Source organism: Bubalus bubalis, chromosome 4 (assembly GCF_019923935.1).
Source record: "Bubalus bubalis isolate 160015118507 breed Murrah chromosome 4, NDDB_SH_1, whole genome shotgun sequence".
NCBI lineage: Eukaryota > Metazoa > Chordata > Mammalia > Artiodactyla > Bovidae > Bubalus > Bubalus bubalis.
Genome location: NC_059160.1, coordinates 138268820 through 138284494, shown reverse-complemented (window position 1 = coordinate 138284494; position 15675 = coordinate 138268820). Strand labels below are relative to the sequence as shown.

General features: G+C 39.5%; 1 pseudogene; it reads left to right on the top strand.

The window, feature by feature from the left end:
• The first annotated feature begins 615 nt into the window (after window positions 1-615).
• LOC102398463 lies at window positions 616-13938 on the top strand (annotated as a pseudogene).
• The last annotated feature ends 1737 nt before the right edge of the window (window positions 13939-15675 follow it).

Genomic DNA, 15675 nt, shown 5'->3' with positions numbered 1-15675 from the left:
CAATTGTCTGCATCCTTGCCTAAGTACATCACAGACTTCATTCAATCTGATAGACGGGTGGATGGATGCGTGTGTTCCTGAAATGCTATGGAGTGAAACGATGGGCTGCTTTTATCGTACTCCAGTTTTCAACTGCTCCCATTGAAGTGTTGGGGAAAGGTGATACTCAGTGATAAGATCATTTACTCAATCCTCTAACAGTTTCTGAGTACTTGACTTTGCTTCTTTACTGGTGACTCTGGGTAGTTATTTAACCTTTTTAATTTTCTAGGTTGAAAAATAACATAATATTAATATTCCCCTTTCAGGGCTGTTAGGATTAAATGAGATAAGGCGAAGTATTTAACATGATTCCAGGCAGATGGGGCTCAAAAAGTGTTAACTGTCTCTCTTCTTCCTTCTCCTCTCTCTTTTTATCTCCCTATCTTCCTCCCTCTTTCTTACTCCTTTCTCCTAAGTGACAGGCAGCTCAACTTCTATTTAGGAAGGATGCTTAGGTTATGCAATCAGGTTGGAAGAGGAAGAGGAGTGGGCTAGAGAAATTGTCTTAATATATTTGTTCAGTGCAACTTCCCTTGAATAATGTGTTTATTTGAGATGGCTGAGAATGGGACAATGAACGTCCACAAGCTGCCCCTTGGTTCCACCAAGTACTATACCAAGGACCTTGGGAGATACAATGATGATGGAGACACTTTTTTTCCCTCAAGGTATACAATTAAGGGAGACATTTGTGGTTTGATGAGCTACTCATATATAATGCAACTTAAATTACTCAGGCTTCCCTGGTGGCTCAGACAGTAAAGAATCTGCCTACAGTGCAGGAACCCTGGGTTTCATCCCTGGGTTGGGAAGATCCCCTGAAGGAGGGCGTGGCAACCCACTCCAGTACTCTTGCCTGGAAAATGCCATGAACAGAGGAGCCTGGCGGGCTATAGTCCATGGGGTTGCAAAGTGTCAGACATGATTGGGTGACTCACACACACAGGTTACATTAGTTATGTTAGAAAAGAAATATCCTTGGCTATGGCAGCACAGAGGAGGGAGCAACTGATTCTTAGATAATGTGTTATCTCTAATTCAGAATCAGAAAAAAGGATCTGCCTGTCTGCTAAAAATAACAATACTGTCATGTGTATATTGCATCAAGTAGATTATTAGGGAGAATATCAACAAAGACAATATTGTATCCATCAAAGCATATCTACAGGCTCAGGAAGAAAGTGGTAGTGGGAAGGATCTGAGGAGCTTCTTCCCTACAGCAGAGTTCTGATTTCACCCACAAACCTTGTTAAAGGAGTTCTGCTCTTATGCAGAAATAGTGACGGTGAAGTTGAGAGATACCAGGAGAAACCAGTGTTTGCCTTTGGTTGTAGGCAATAAATTGTATGGGAAATGCCAATTTCAAAATTCCTTCTTCCTACATGATTCAATGTGAGTAAGACAGAATCATTGTTGTTGACTATAAAATCCATCTCAAAGACTCAAAAATCATTAATGTCCAATAATACTGATTTGTTTTCTGTTAAATCTGAGTCTTGCAGGTTCTATAAGTCTTTCCTTTGGCAGAAAATTCAATAATTTGTTATCACTGAAGGTAAAAGTAGTCTCAAAAATGTTTAGTTTTGTTTTGGTGTTATACACCTTTAGTCCAAAAATGCTAGCTGTGTCTCCATAATTCTCTCCTGGAGAATTAATTAAGTTTCTTGTTTCTGAAGTTTACTACTTGACTATGTTTTTGTTGGAGGTCTGGTGGGAATTCTCATTTATTTTTGGTCTTATGGGAAAATTTTCCATGTTAAAAATTGCAGAGTGGAGAGCCATAGACTGATAATACTATTATATGGCAACAAGTTTTCTATCTTATTTTTAAAATGAAAACAATATTGGTAACCTCAAAACCTGACAGAATTTTTTAAAAAAATGCTTCCTCCAAGTCTTCATCTGAAAAAAACAGTGCTGATTTTCAGACACCAAGCTCATGCTAAAGTATTCTTTGTTGAACAACAAACACTATGCCATTCAGTAGTCAAAACCCCACGACAGAACGATATCCACTGGGGAAAGCTCATGGAACACATATGCATTAAAATATATGTATTTTTATGTATACATATACATTTCATTTTTAATGAAAGTATGTGTTAGTCACTCAGTTTTGTCTCACGCTTTGCAATCCCATGGACTGTAGCTCACCAGGCTCGTCTGTCCATGGAATTCTCCAGGCAAGAATACTGGAGTGGATAACCATTCCCTTCGCCAGGGGATCTTACTGACACAAGGATAGAACCCAGGTCTCCTGAATTGCAGGTGGCTTCTTTACCGTCTGAGCCACCACAGAAGACCATTTTTAATGGACTCAAATACAAAAACAGAATGCAATCTTTTAGCACAAGAGAGTGTTCCAATTTGGATATGAAATTGAGTCTATTTAAATTTAGGGGATTTTTAAAGAGGGTTGACACAAGAGGCTTCTTTGAGACAAACCCTGCTGGCTTTCATTTTGACTGATCAGACACACTCAGGCTAACCCAGGTGGGTTCCAGGTTGCTGATTTCCTTCTGTTTGTACACTTTGAAATTAAGGACACTTTTCAAGAGACAAGCATATTTGAAAAACAGAAGAGGTAAAAATCAGAGGGAGCCAATGGCATATTTTAATGTGTTACAAGTAATAATAAATGTCCCTAAAGGTCAGTCCTTATCTCTCAGTCATTCCTCTTCCATATTATTTCTTTCCTCCAGATTCCCTAGGTGGTTCATTTTTGTACAACATGCCTCCTTCTTCCATACTGGACACCTGACAGATGAGAAATCCCAGCCCACAACTGGGCTGAATCAAGCAGATTTTCTCTCTTAAGATGAGAACAGAGGGACCTGGGAAAGAGAGTTGCAGATGCTTAACTGAAAGGTTTCTCAGCATTTGGGACTGTGGGAAGAGATATGTGTCTATATAAAGTTGTGGAGTCATAAGGGAGCTGAGAAGCCTTGAGGAAACAAAGAAGCTGCCCTGGCTTGAAAAGTCAACTCTTCTGTCTCTGCGAGGATGCAAGAAGTGGGTAGGGGAGTCAATTTCTACTTCACAGTTCTGGTTCTGCAGGCGGGGGAGAGCGGGTCCAGATGTCACTTCACCTGCTTCCCTGAATCCTTACAAACACCTTGCTATGTGCTTGCCTGGTGTGACTACACTTCTGTTATTTGTAACTACAAAAACCTGATCAGGATGGAAATCAGGTTAAAAGTGCTATGGTTCTCCTTTTAGAAAATTTTATACATGGTCATGACTTTTAGAGCAGTGATTGCAGCATTAAATATGAAAGAGGGATTGGCCTTTTAAAACAGACAGAAAATTCCTTTCTATTGGAATTAAGGAGAAGTCAACTCATCCACTGACCTTTGAGTGTTGTTTGCTAAAAGCAAAACATGATATTTGCCAATATCAAGAAGTGTTAAGGGCCAACCCATTGCCTCACTGAGCCTGCAGCTAGGTTGAGGGAGACAAATATAACACCTGAAACAACCAGAGAATAATTCAAGACAGGTAATGATTGCTAGCTAAATCATGGGGTGCTGACTAGATGGGCATTTGATCTGAGAAGAAGAGGTAGGAACACACTGGAACCTCAGAAATGAGAGAGGCAAGAGGTGAGCTTCAAGAAAGGAGGGCTCAGTCTCTGGAATGGGTGAAGGAGGGTTTCAGCAAGGGCAGGGAGGTAGGAAGGAGCCAAGAATGAGGATGCATGTGTGAGTGCTCACTGTCTCTGTAGATGGGGCCCCACATGACCCCAAGCCTCTGGTCCACTGGGCAGACGAGACACACAGAGATGAAAATGCTTCCGAGATAGATGCAAGGCAAGACATGGCCAGAAGTCAAAGAAATGTCTTAAGAGTTATTTATGACTTGGAGGGAGTTTGGAAGAGAATGAATGTACTGAGAAATGATGGGCAGGAGAATGGTTTCAAAACGAGGCTGGTACAGCTAGTGGGTCAGATGATGAAAAGTGTGAACCCAGGCTTGCAGTTGGAGAAGGCGATCGCACCCCACTCCAGTACTCTTGCCTGGAAAATCCCATGGATGGGGGAGCCTGGTGGACTGCAGTCCATGGGGTTGCTAAGAATCGGACATGACTGAGCGACTTCACTTTCACTTTTCACTTTCATGGATTGGAGAAAGAAATGGCAACCCACTCCAGTGTTCTTGCCTGGAGAATCCCAGGGACAGAGGAGCCTGGTGGGCTGCCATCAATGGGGTCGCACAGAGTCGGACATGACTGAAGTGACTTAGCAGCAGCAGCAGGCTTGCAGTGATATACAACCATTGTTCTTAACATAGGCAAAACACTCTCTAACATACATCACAGCAGGATCCTCTATGACCCACCTCCCAGAATATTGGAAATAAAAGCAAAAATAAACAAATGGGACCTAATTAAACTTAAAAGCTTCTGCACAACAAAGGAAACTATTAGCAAGGTGAAAAGGCAGCCTTCAGAATGGGAGAAAATAATAGCAAATGAAGCAACTGACAAACAACTAATCTCAAAAATATAAAGTTATTTTGGTAATGAAAGCATTTTCCTTCCTTCTTTCTTTTAAACATTAGAACATTCAGTTTAGTTCAGTTCAGTCGCTCATTCAGTTCAGTTAAGTCACTCAGTCATGTCCAACTCTTTGTGACCCCATGGACTGCAGCATGCCAGGCCTCCCTGTCCATCACCAACTCCTGGAGTTCACCCAAACTCATGTCCATTGAGTTGGTGATGCCATCCAACCATCTCATCCTTCTTGTCCCCTTCTCCTCCGCCTTCAATCTTTCCCAGCATCAGGGCTTTTTCAAATAAGTCAGTTCTTCGCATCAGGTGGCCAAAGTACTGGAGTTTCAGCTTTAACATCAGTCCTTCCAATGAACACTTAGGACTGATCTTTAGGATAGACTAATACAATTATGTAAAGCTTAAAAATAAAATTAAAAAAAATAAAAAATAAAAACCAGATTCAACATCTAAAAAAAAAACAAAAACGGGATAGACTGGTTGGATCTCCTTGCAGTCCAAGGGACTCTCAAGAGTCTTCTCCAACACACAGTTCAAAAGCATCAATTCTTCAGTCTCAGCTTTCTTTATAGTCCAACTCTCACATCCATACATGACTACTGAAAAAACCATAGACTAGACAGACCTTTGTTGGCAAAGTAATGTCTCTGCTTTTGAATATGCTAAGTTGGTCAAACTTTCCTTCCAAGGAGTAAGCGTCTTTTAATTTCATGGCTGCAGTCACCATCTGCAGTGATTTTGGAGCCCATTAGAACACTAGGTTTTTTTTTTTTTTTTTTAACTATTTTAAATTTATTTTAATTAATTAGGCTGCACCAGGTCTTAGTTGCGTATGGGATCTAGTTCCCTAACCAGGGATTGAACCAGGGCCCCCTGCATTGGGAGCACGGTCTTAACTGCTGGACCACCAGGAAAGTTCCAATTTTTATTTTATTTGTTTTACTTCCTTACTTTTGGCTGCACCACATGGCTTGCAGGATCTTACTTTCCTGACCAGGGATCAAACCAGTGCCCTTGGCAGTGAAAGCACAGAATGAAACCATTTTCTTATTAAGAAATCTTAAGTGGAAGCTCAGTGAACAAAATAGATGAAAATTATTAGTTCTGGCTGAAGTAGACGAGTGGGTCTGGGACCCACCTGTTAAATGCCATGCCCCTTTCCCTACCCTTGAGGCTTGTCCACAGTACTTAGGTTTCCCTTTAGTTAGCTGCTTGAAAACCTGGAGCATTGCAAAGTAGAGGGCTGTCACAATCAGGGATGGTGAGAAAGCAGCGATTGTGAAAGAATTCAGGTGTGAGGTGGTGCGTCTCAGCCTGGGATGGAGGGAGAAGTAGAGGGAAGAGAGGAAACAGTCACTGTCCTTCCCATGTGTGTATCAGAACTGATCATTATACCTTCTTCTGCTCCTTGATTTTCATTTCTACCAGCGGTGCTCACAATCTCCTTTGGAATACTGAGTGAGGAGTTTTCAACAGATCCCTAAGCTGCAGTCCTTGTGCTGGGAATAAAGAAAAGTTAATAGATGAGCAGTGCCAACTGCCTAATTTTCAGGGTTCATCTCATAGGTGTTTCTTCTAAAAGTGTACCTGTCTTTCCTCTTCCAGATATAAGCTGCCTTTTATGTATTTCTGACATTTTACGGTTTTCTGCTTAGGAAGAAAGTGGGCTTCCCAGGGGGTTATATTAAATTGCGTAGATTGTCAGGTAGCACTCACTGAAGAGTTACAACAACAAAAAAGAGGACCACATTCATCTCTAGCTTTTTATCTTCATGTAGAATTCTTTTTTTCCTGCTTCCAAATTAAGTCTCTATTGGTTTTGGCCAGTTAACTTGGCTTTGCATCCTAAAATGTGGATCTACTTGAGCTGATGTCAATGAGAGGTGAGGTTATAATGACACAGCCTCTAGAGGGGACACTGATGGACTCACTTATCCATCAGCATTCATAGTCTTTCTTAACCAAGCGGAGCTGATTGAAATATCTTGGCAACCAATCCACATTTGCTGTATTGAAGTAATTTGGTGAATGGGAAAATAACATTGGTCTATAATGAAAGACTAATATGTGATGTTCAGACAGTGAGTTCTTAAATTTACACTGTTGTTAAGAACTTACCTAAGGAAATCTACATACTAAAAAGCAGAAAAAGACCAAAAAAAAAAGCCCAACCTTTCAAGATGGCCATTATTTGCTCTCTAACAATCAGAATTGCCTTATGAAATTAAAAAGGGGGAAAACATCAACTGGACCAAATATTTCTAAGTAAACATTCTAAAGTACAGTTCTGAGTATGCTGTTCCTCTGCTCAAAATCTGTCCATAGGATAAATTCAGACCTCTCTAAGGCTTGGCTCAGAACTGCCTCACCAGCTGTGTCTCCACCTGTTGCCTCCATGTACACCACAGACACCATTTCTCAGGCAGAGCTCCTAGGTCCCATCTCTGTGCCTATGCTCTTGCTGTTGTGAGCTGCTGAGACATTTCAATACCATCCTGCCACAATCTTAAGGAAACTCCACTGTCTGGTTTATATGCTGCCATTCCCTTTTGTGAAGATGTTCATTCATTCAGTATCCCTGAAGGGTTGCTCTCTTTCCTTTGAATTACTTTAGATGTTTGAAATGAGCTTATAGGACATTCCTGCCTCCTCCCTAACCACTTTTTTAAAGATATTTGTGTGCATGACTTGTAAATCTCTAAAGTAGAGGCCAGTATATTGATAAATAGTGGGGGAAATGTGGGCTTTGGGATCAGCTTGATCTGAGCTCAGATTTTAGCTTCACCAGCTAGTATCTGGCTTGGGCAAAATCTGTATCTGCTCTGTTCCTCTATGTCATCTGTTAGATGAGGATCAAATTAATGACCCCCAGAGGGGTGATTATCAGTGGGGTTTCCCTGATAGCTCAGCTGGTAAAGAATCTGCCTGCAATGCAGGAGACCTTGGTTCGATTCCTGGGTTGGGGAGATCTTCTGGAGAAGGGATAGGCTACCCACTCCAGTATTCTTGGGCTCTCCTGGTGGCTCAGTCGATAAAGAATCCGCCTGCAATGCTGGAGACCTGTGTTCAATCCCTGTGTCAGGAAGATCCCCTGGAGAAGGGAAAGGCTACCTGGTCCAGTATTCTGGCCTAGAGAATTCCAAGGACTGTATAGTCCATGGGGTTGCAAAGAATTGGTCACGACTGAGCAACTTGACATTCACTTGATTTTCCCTTTCAGTGTGATTGGGAATATACAAAGAGATCAAGAATATGAAGTCCAAATTTGGCCCCTAACTTCAAGGTAGGTGCTCATTGAATGGGATTTTGCCTTTTGTATTCTCTGCGTCATTTAGTATGGGTCCCTGAGCTGTTAAGGTGCTCAATAACATTTTCCAAACTGAATTAAAATGAACAAGAGGTTAGATCTGGGGAATTTTCCTGGTGGGTCCAGTGGCTAAGACTGGACCCAATGCAGGGGGCCCTGGTTCAATCCCTGGGTGGGGAACTAGATCCCACATGCCACAACTGAGAGTTTGCATGCTGTGACTAAGACCCAACACAGCCAAATAAATAAATAAAAATAAAATTTAAAAAAGGGACTAGATTTGGGACTTTACTGGAAATGTTAACTCTTGTCAGATCTCTTAGTACTACCTTGTACATCAAAACACTAATTTACAAAACTGGCTAGAAAACAAAACACTATGTTTTACACATTTTTTTTTTTTTTTGGTAAGGTGGAGGCCCACTTACTGGGATGCAGCAACCAAACAGGAAGTGTGATGAGGCCATTTTCTCTTGCATCCTCCTGCCTTAGTCCTAGAGGCCAGGCTCTTTTTTGGAGGGAGGCTTCTAGCTATGAGCTTCTACAGTGGAGAAACCATATATGGTATGCTGGACCCCACAGTGACTAGGAGAGCAGCATCTGGTTGGTGTCCAGGCTCTGAGGTGATGGAAGCCTTCTGCCTCTGTAACCCCAGCTTCCTAACACGGTTCAGATGATTAGGCAGTGCACTTCAGAAAGCCCTAATCGAGCTTCTATTAATGTGCCTAAGTCCAAACAGTGTAAAGTGCCTGACCTACAGCTAGAGAACAGCTTTCTTCAGAAGGGTGTGCCATTTTATTGTGTGCTGCTTCCAACTGAATTTTTTAAAATCATAAACGCATACTTGCCTCCACTAGGTTTTTCAATTTTAAACAAGTACTATTTGTTCATTGTAGACAATTTGAAAAGTATATAAAAGCACAATGGCATACCTAAATGTTAACATAGCTTTTATTTTAAAAATGATTACATCCTATAAATGCTGTTTTGAAAACTACATTTGTATCTCAATTTACTGTGTTCATTTTCCTATGTCAATAAATTCCTTTGATAACAGCAAATTGAAAGATGCCTAGTCATCTGTCAGAGAGGTTCCATGCTTTACTTATCCAATTCCATAAAGCTGAAAATTTTTAATAATGCTAAAATAAATATCCTTTCATATATGTCATTTCACATATTATTTTTGGGTAAATTCATAGAAAAATGATTTCTAGATAGAAGGCATCTATAAACGTTGCCAAATTATAACATTTGTACAAATTTTCACTTTTCTATTCTCTGACAGTTATTTCAGTTTTGTTGCTATCATAACTTATACTATAAAAAGATCCTTGAACTTGATTTTTTCATACCTATTGTTTTTATAGGGTAAATACAATTGCAGTATCAAAAATATAAGCATGTTTGAAGATTTCACCCATATTGTCAAATTTCTTTCTAGAAAAGTTATTCACTCTCACCTCTAGTGATCAGAATTCCACTTATTTCTCAGGATGCTTGCCAGTAACTTATCATTAAATATTTTTTTGCTAATAAGACTGTCCAAGAACAGTGCTTCAGTATTTTGATTTGTATTTCTCTGATTGTTAATGAGGTTGAACATAATTTCATGTGTTTGTTTTCAGTCTTAAGATTTATTAATATAGTAACTCAGCTTTACAAGTAGTTTTTTTAGTATTAGAATTAGATCACAACACTCCTGTTTTGGCTGAATTAATTAGCATGGATACTGTTAATCAACAACTATTTATTGAGCCCTGACTGCCTGCAGAATTGTGACAGCCACAGAGAGGATGCAGCAGAGGAGAAAAAGTGAATTCCTATCTCTAAGAAAATGACCAGCTGGAGAGAAGATTCAGATACATACAAACAGACCATTTAAAATTGGAAACCTTGTTTGTTTTGTTTAATATTTATAATATGTAAAAGAATATTAATAATACAAAAAGATCTCAGACTCCTAACAACAAATTGCACCGGTCCAAAAACAGCTAAGACAGAGATTGAAGAATGGAATTTACTTTGAGCTTAAACTAAAAATATCGAGATTACTAATTATGATACATATGACTTAATTCTGAGCTTTTTGGCAGCCAGAATGAAATGTGAAGTGCCATGTAGCTGTCATTAACTAATGAAAGGATGTGTGTGAGTATGTTACAAAGGAGCAAATCTTTCCAGTATTATCCTAGCAGAAGAATTCTCACACGTATGTTTCTCTAAGAAGTCTTGAACCACAGAACAAAGTCTTCAACAGAATTTTCTTGAAAATCCTGTCTTTGCATTATGATTTCTTTTTCTTTTTATTTTCAATTGAAGCACAGTTGATACACAATGTTGCATTAGTTTCTGGTATACAGCAAACTGATTCCGTTATACATATTCTTTTCCATATTATTTTCAATTATGGTTTATTATAGGATATTAAATATAGCTCCCTGAGCTATTCAGTAGGACTTTGCTGTTTATTTTATATACAGTAGTTTTTACCTGAACAAAAACGTCTTAATGACCCAGATAATCATGATGGTGTGATCACTCACCTAGAGCCAGACATTCTGGAGTCAAAAGTCAAGTGGAAACATTACTAGGAACAAAACTAGTGGAAGTGATGGAATTCCAGCTGAGCTTTTTCAAATCCTAAAAGATGATGCTGTTAAAGTGCTGCACTCAATATGACAGCAAATTTGGAAAACTCAACAGTGGCCACAGGACTGGAAAAGGTCAGTTTTTATTCCAATCCCAAAGAAAGGTAATGTCAAAGAATGTTCAAGCTGCCATACAATTGCACTCATTTCACATGCTAACAAGATTATGCTTAAAATCCTTCAAGCTAGGCTTCAGTGGTATGTGCACCAAGAACTTCCAGATGTTCAAGCTGGATTTAGAAAAGGCAGGGGAATGAGAGATCAAATCATCAATATCCACTGGATCATGGAGAAAGCAAGGAAATTCCAGAAAAACATCTACTTCTGCTTCACTGACTACGCTAAAGTCTTTGACTGTGTGGATCACAACAAACTGGAAAGTTCTTAAAGAGATGGGTATATCAGACCACCTTACTTGCTTCCTGAGAAACCTTTATGCAGGACAAGAAGCAACAGTTAGAACTGGACATGAAACAACCAACTGGTTCAAAATTGAGAAAGGAGTATGTCAAGGCTATATATTGTCATCCTACTTATTTAACTTATATACAGGGTACATCATGAGAAACGCTGGGCTGGATGAAGCACAAGCTGGAATAAAGATTGCTGGGAGAAATAACAACAACCTCAGATAGGCAGATGATACCACTTTAATGGCAGAAAGTGAAGAGGAACTAAAGAGCCTCTTGATGAAGCTGAAAAAGGAGAGTGAAAAAGTTGGCTTAAAACTCAACATCAAAAAAGCAAAGATCATGGCATTCAGTCCCATCACTTCATGGCAAATAGATGATGAAAAAATGGAAACAGTGACAGACTTTATTTTCTTGGTCTCCAAAATCACTGCAGATAGTGGCTGAAACCATGAAATTAAAAGATGCTTGCTCCTTGGAAGAAAAGCTATGACAAACCTAGATAGCATATTAAAAAGCAGAGGCATCACTTTGCCAACAAAGGTTCATATAGTCAAAGCTATGGTTTTTTCCAGTAGTCATGTATGGATGTGAGAGTTGGACTATAAAGAAGGCTGAGTGCTGAATAATTGAGGCTTTTGAACTGCGGTGTTGGAGAAGACTCTTGAGAGTCCTTTGGACAGCAAGGAGATCAAACCAGTCAATCTTAAAGGAAATCAACCCTGAATATTCGTTGGAAGGATTGATGCTGAAGCTCCAAGACTTCGGCCACCTGATGCAAAGAACTGACTCATTAGAAAAGACCCTGATGTTGAGGAAGATTGAAGTCAAGAGGAGAAGGGGGTGATAGAGGATGAGATGGTTGGATGGCATCACCGACTCAAGGGATATAAGTTTGAGCAAACTCCGGGAGATAGTGAGGGACAGAGAAGCCTGGCATGCTGCAGTCCATGAGGTCACAAAGAGTTGGACACAACTTAGTAACTGAACAACAACAACAGTTTTTATCAGCATGATCATTTCTTACTGTAACAACAACAAAGATGAAGGCATAGTATTACATTGTAGTCCTTAGTATTAATATTTCTGAAGAAGTTAGATACATGCCTTTCTGATGATCTGATTTAGTAAAGAAGTAGAGCCTTCAGAATCTAGAGTCAGAATTACTCCCAAATCTTTCACCAATTCATTTAAAAAATTTTTATTGAAATATAATTGATTTTCAATGTTGTGTTAGTTTCAGTTGTATGGCAAAATGGTTCAGTTAAACGCACACACACACATACATACATACATATACACAAGATACTGAGTATAGTTTCCTGTGCTATGCAGTAGGTCCTTGTTATCTATTTTATACATAGTAGTGTATACATTTTAATCCCAATCTTCCAATTTATCATTCTCTCCTTACTTTCCCCACCCTGTGGCAACCATAAACTTATTTTCTATATCTGTACATCTATTTCTGCTTTGTAGATAAGTTCATTTGTATCATATTTTTAGATTCCACACATAAGTGGTATCATATCACATTTGTCTTTCTCTGTCTAACTTACTTCACTTAGTATTATAATCTCTAAATCCATCCATGTTGCTGTAAATGGCATTATTTCATTGTTTTTCTTGGCTGAGTAAATATTCCATTGTGTATATATACCACATCTTCCTTATCCATCATCTGTTGACAGACACTTAGGTTTCTTCCATGTCTTGGCTTTTGTAAATAGTGCTGTTGTGAACACTGGAGTGCTGGCCAACCCATTTCAAAATCAGTTGTTTCGATTGGTATTTTGACAGGCACTGTACCAATGACTGAAGGAGATTAAAGATGAGAAATATACGAGACTGCTAATGCCCAGGAACCCAAAGTTTAGGTATAGTTTTCAATGTTTCATTTATTTATGCATTCAACACATGTGTAATAGGGCTTCCCAGGTGGCTCAGTGGTAAAGAATCCACCTGCCAAGCAGGAGACATGGGTTCAATCCCTGTGTTGGGACGATCCCCTGGAGAAGGAAATGGCAACCCATTCCAGTATTCTTGCCTGGGAAATCCCATGGACAGAGGAGCCTGGCAGGCTGCAGTCCATGCAGTGGCAAAGAATCAGACACAACTTAGTGATTAAACAGCAGCACATTTGCATGTTTAATAAGTCTGAGATACTGAGTTAGGGACTGTTTTACAAGGATCAACAATTTTTTCAGGAGAAGAGAAATAGCTAAAACATAATGTGGTAAAACTATTACAACAGTGATAAACGCAAAGTGCAAGGGAGCACAGAAGAAAAAGTAAATCTGTGTGCCTCTGGATTTGATGTCAGAAAAGGCTTCTGAGAGAAAGTGACATTTTACCTAGGTTGCAAAGCTGAATAAGAGTTCATCAGATCACTTGCTACTAAGAATTTAAAGTGAGTGGAAGTGCATACACAGAAAAGTCTTCAGAAGGAGTGACTAGAGACTGCTAAGGTGCTCAGACTCCATCAAGAAAAACTGGAGGCTAGTAGCTATGATCACCAGTAAGGTTCATCTATGCTAGAAAGACCTGGATGGAAGAGGAAGTGAGCTTAACAAAGTCAAGATTTTAGTCAAAAGAAATCCCTGGGGCCAAAAACAAAAGGTGTTCCAAAGGTAATGTTGCTGTGTGGGGCAGATATATCAGAGTCCTTTGGTGTTCTTAATCTGTGGAAGAATGAGGATTTCACCCAAATTGTGGGAAACTATGAGCTCCTATATATTACTAGGGCTAGAAATAATGCTAGAAATTCAACTATGAACCTGATGTGCTGTGGAAACACTGAAACAACATTCAGCTGGTGAATGAGTGGATCACCAGTGACATCTCACCCACAAAACCCAGCAAGCCCTCAGAAGGGGTCAGAGCATTCACTACTTGGTACCAGATCTTGTCCAAGAATATAGTGAAATATATAATTTGTATGGCTCTATGAATGAAGAGAGGCATTCTGGGGATTATCCTGGCTCCTTTGCAGAAAACACTATAGAAGCTAACTCCTAAGAAACTCTACAGCATGATATTTTGGACTTCCATTTTTGGAATTTGAAATAATCAGGGTATTAGTAATGGAGCAAAGTAATTATGATCCTGTCTCATAAACTAAAACTTAAAAGTCTGGTAAAAATCATTAGCAAATTAACATCAGATTTGTCAAAAAAAAAAAAAAAAAAGTTCATCAGATTGAGAAGGTAAGAAAGACCTGGTAGGCAAAGGGCACAACATACACAAAAACACAGATGTATAAAAGTACAAAATAAGCAGACTATTGGGGTAGGGTATAGGGGATGGGGAATATAGGTTTTCCAAGCCAGGTTGGGCGAACTCTGTCCTCTAGAGCTCTGCTGTCCAATTTGGTAGCCACAAGTTTTGGAGGTTACTTATGTTTAAACTAATCAAAATTAAACTATTAAAAATTCATTTCCTCCGTTCTGTGAGCCACATTTCAAGTACTCAGCAGCCACATGCGTCTAGTGGCAACCATACTGGAGAGCACAGATTAACATCACTGCAGAAAATTATATTGCATAGCCCTGTTACAGACAGTGGAGTGCCTTGAAAGACTGTTAACAGTGGAGTAATGTGACCTTGGACTGCGAGGAGATCAAACCAGTCAATCTTAAAGGAAATCAACTCTGAATATTCATTGGAGGGATTGATGCTAAAGCTGATGCTCCAATACTTTGGCCACCTGATGTAAAGACCTGACTCATTGGAAAAGGCCCTGATACTGAGAAAGATTGAAGGCAGGAGGAAAAGGGGGTGACAGAGAATGAGATGATTGGATGGCATCACTAACTCAATGGACAGGAGTTTGAGCAAACTTCAGGAGATAGTGAAGGATAGGGAAGCCTGGAGTGCTGCAGTTTATGGAGTTGCAAAGAGTTAGACATGACTTAGCGACTAAAAAACAACAACAACAATGTGACCAGACTACTGACCTGAAGTAGATTGAGTTAGAAAAGGAAGGGAGATGATGAGTGACAGTGGAGAAATGGGTCCAATCTATGGCATTTGGAAGACAGAAGTGACATGACCAATTAGATGGATGAAAGCAAGTAGTGAAGAGTAAAACTGATATTTCATGACAGGGTGGAGAGTGATAACTGATGCCATTCATGCAAATAAGGAAAAGAAGAGGGGGCCAATTGGGACAAACTCAGTGTTGGACATGTTGCAGTTGAGGTATCTATGGAATCTCCATGAGAACAGGTCATTTAATGCTCATGAAAGATGACAGATCTCACAGAAAATCATAGGAGTCTTCACTATATAGGTAAGGTGACCACATGAAATAACAACAGCTAAGAGGACTTCAAGTGCTAGGCATGTTCCAAATACTTTGCATATAGTTTAGCTTCTGTAATCTTCCCTATAACTACACGAGGTAGGATTTCCTATTATTAACCCCATTTTACAGGACAAGGAAGCCGGAGAGTCACAGAGAGGTTACATAATTCATTGTCCAAATTCATACTAGTAAGTGGTAGAGTTGAGATTTGAACTCAGATAAATTACCTAACCAAAAATTCATACACCAGTGATAATGTGACAGGTTATGCAGACAGGGGGATCTGAATATTTATGGGAGAAATTCCATGAAATTCTAAAACTCAAATCCCATTTAACTGTATAATGAGAGAAATTTTTACAATAGAAGTAAAGTGGATTAATTTTGTGCTATTTAGAAAATCTACAACTCACGATCACTGGTTTTTTAGTAGTGGTTGAAGCTGAAGG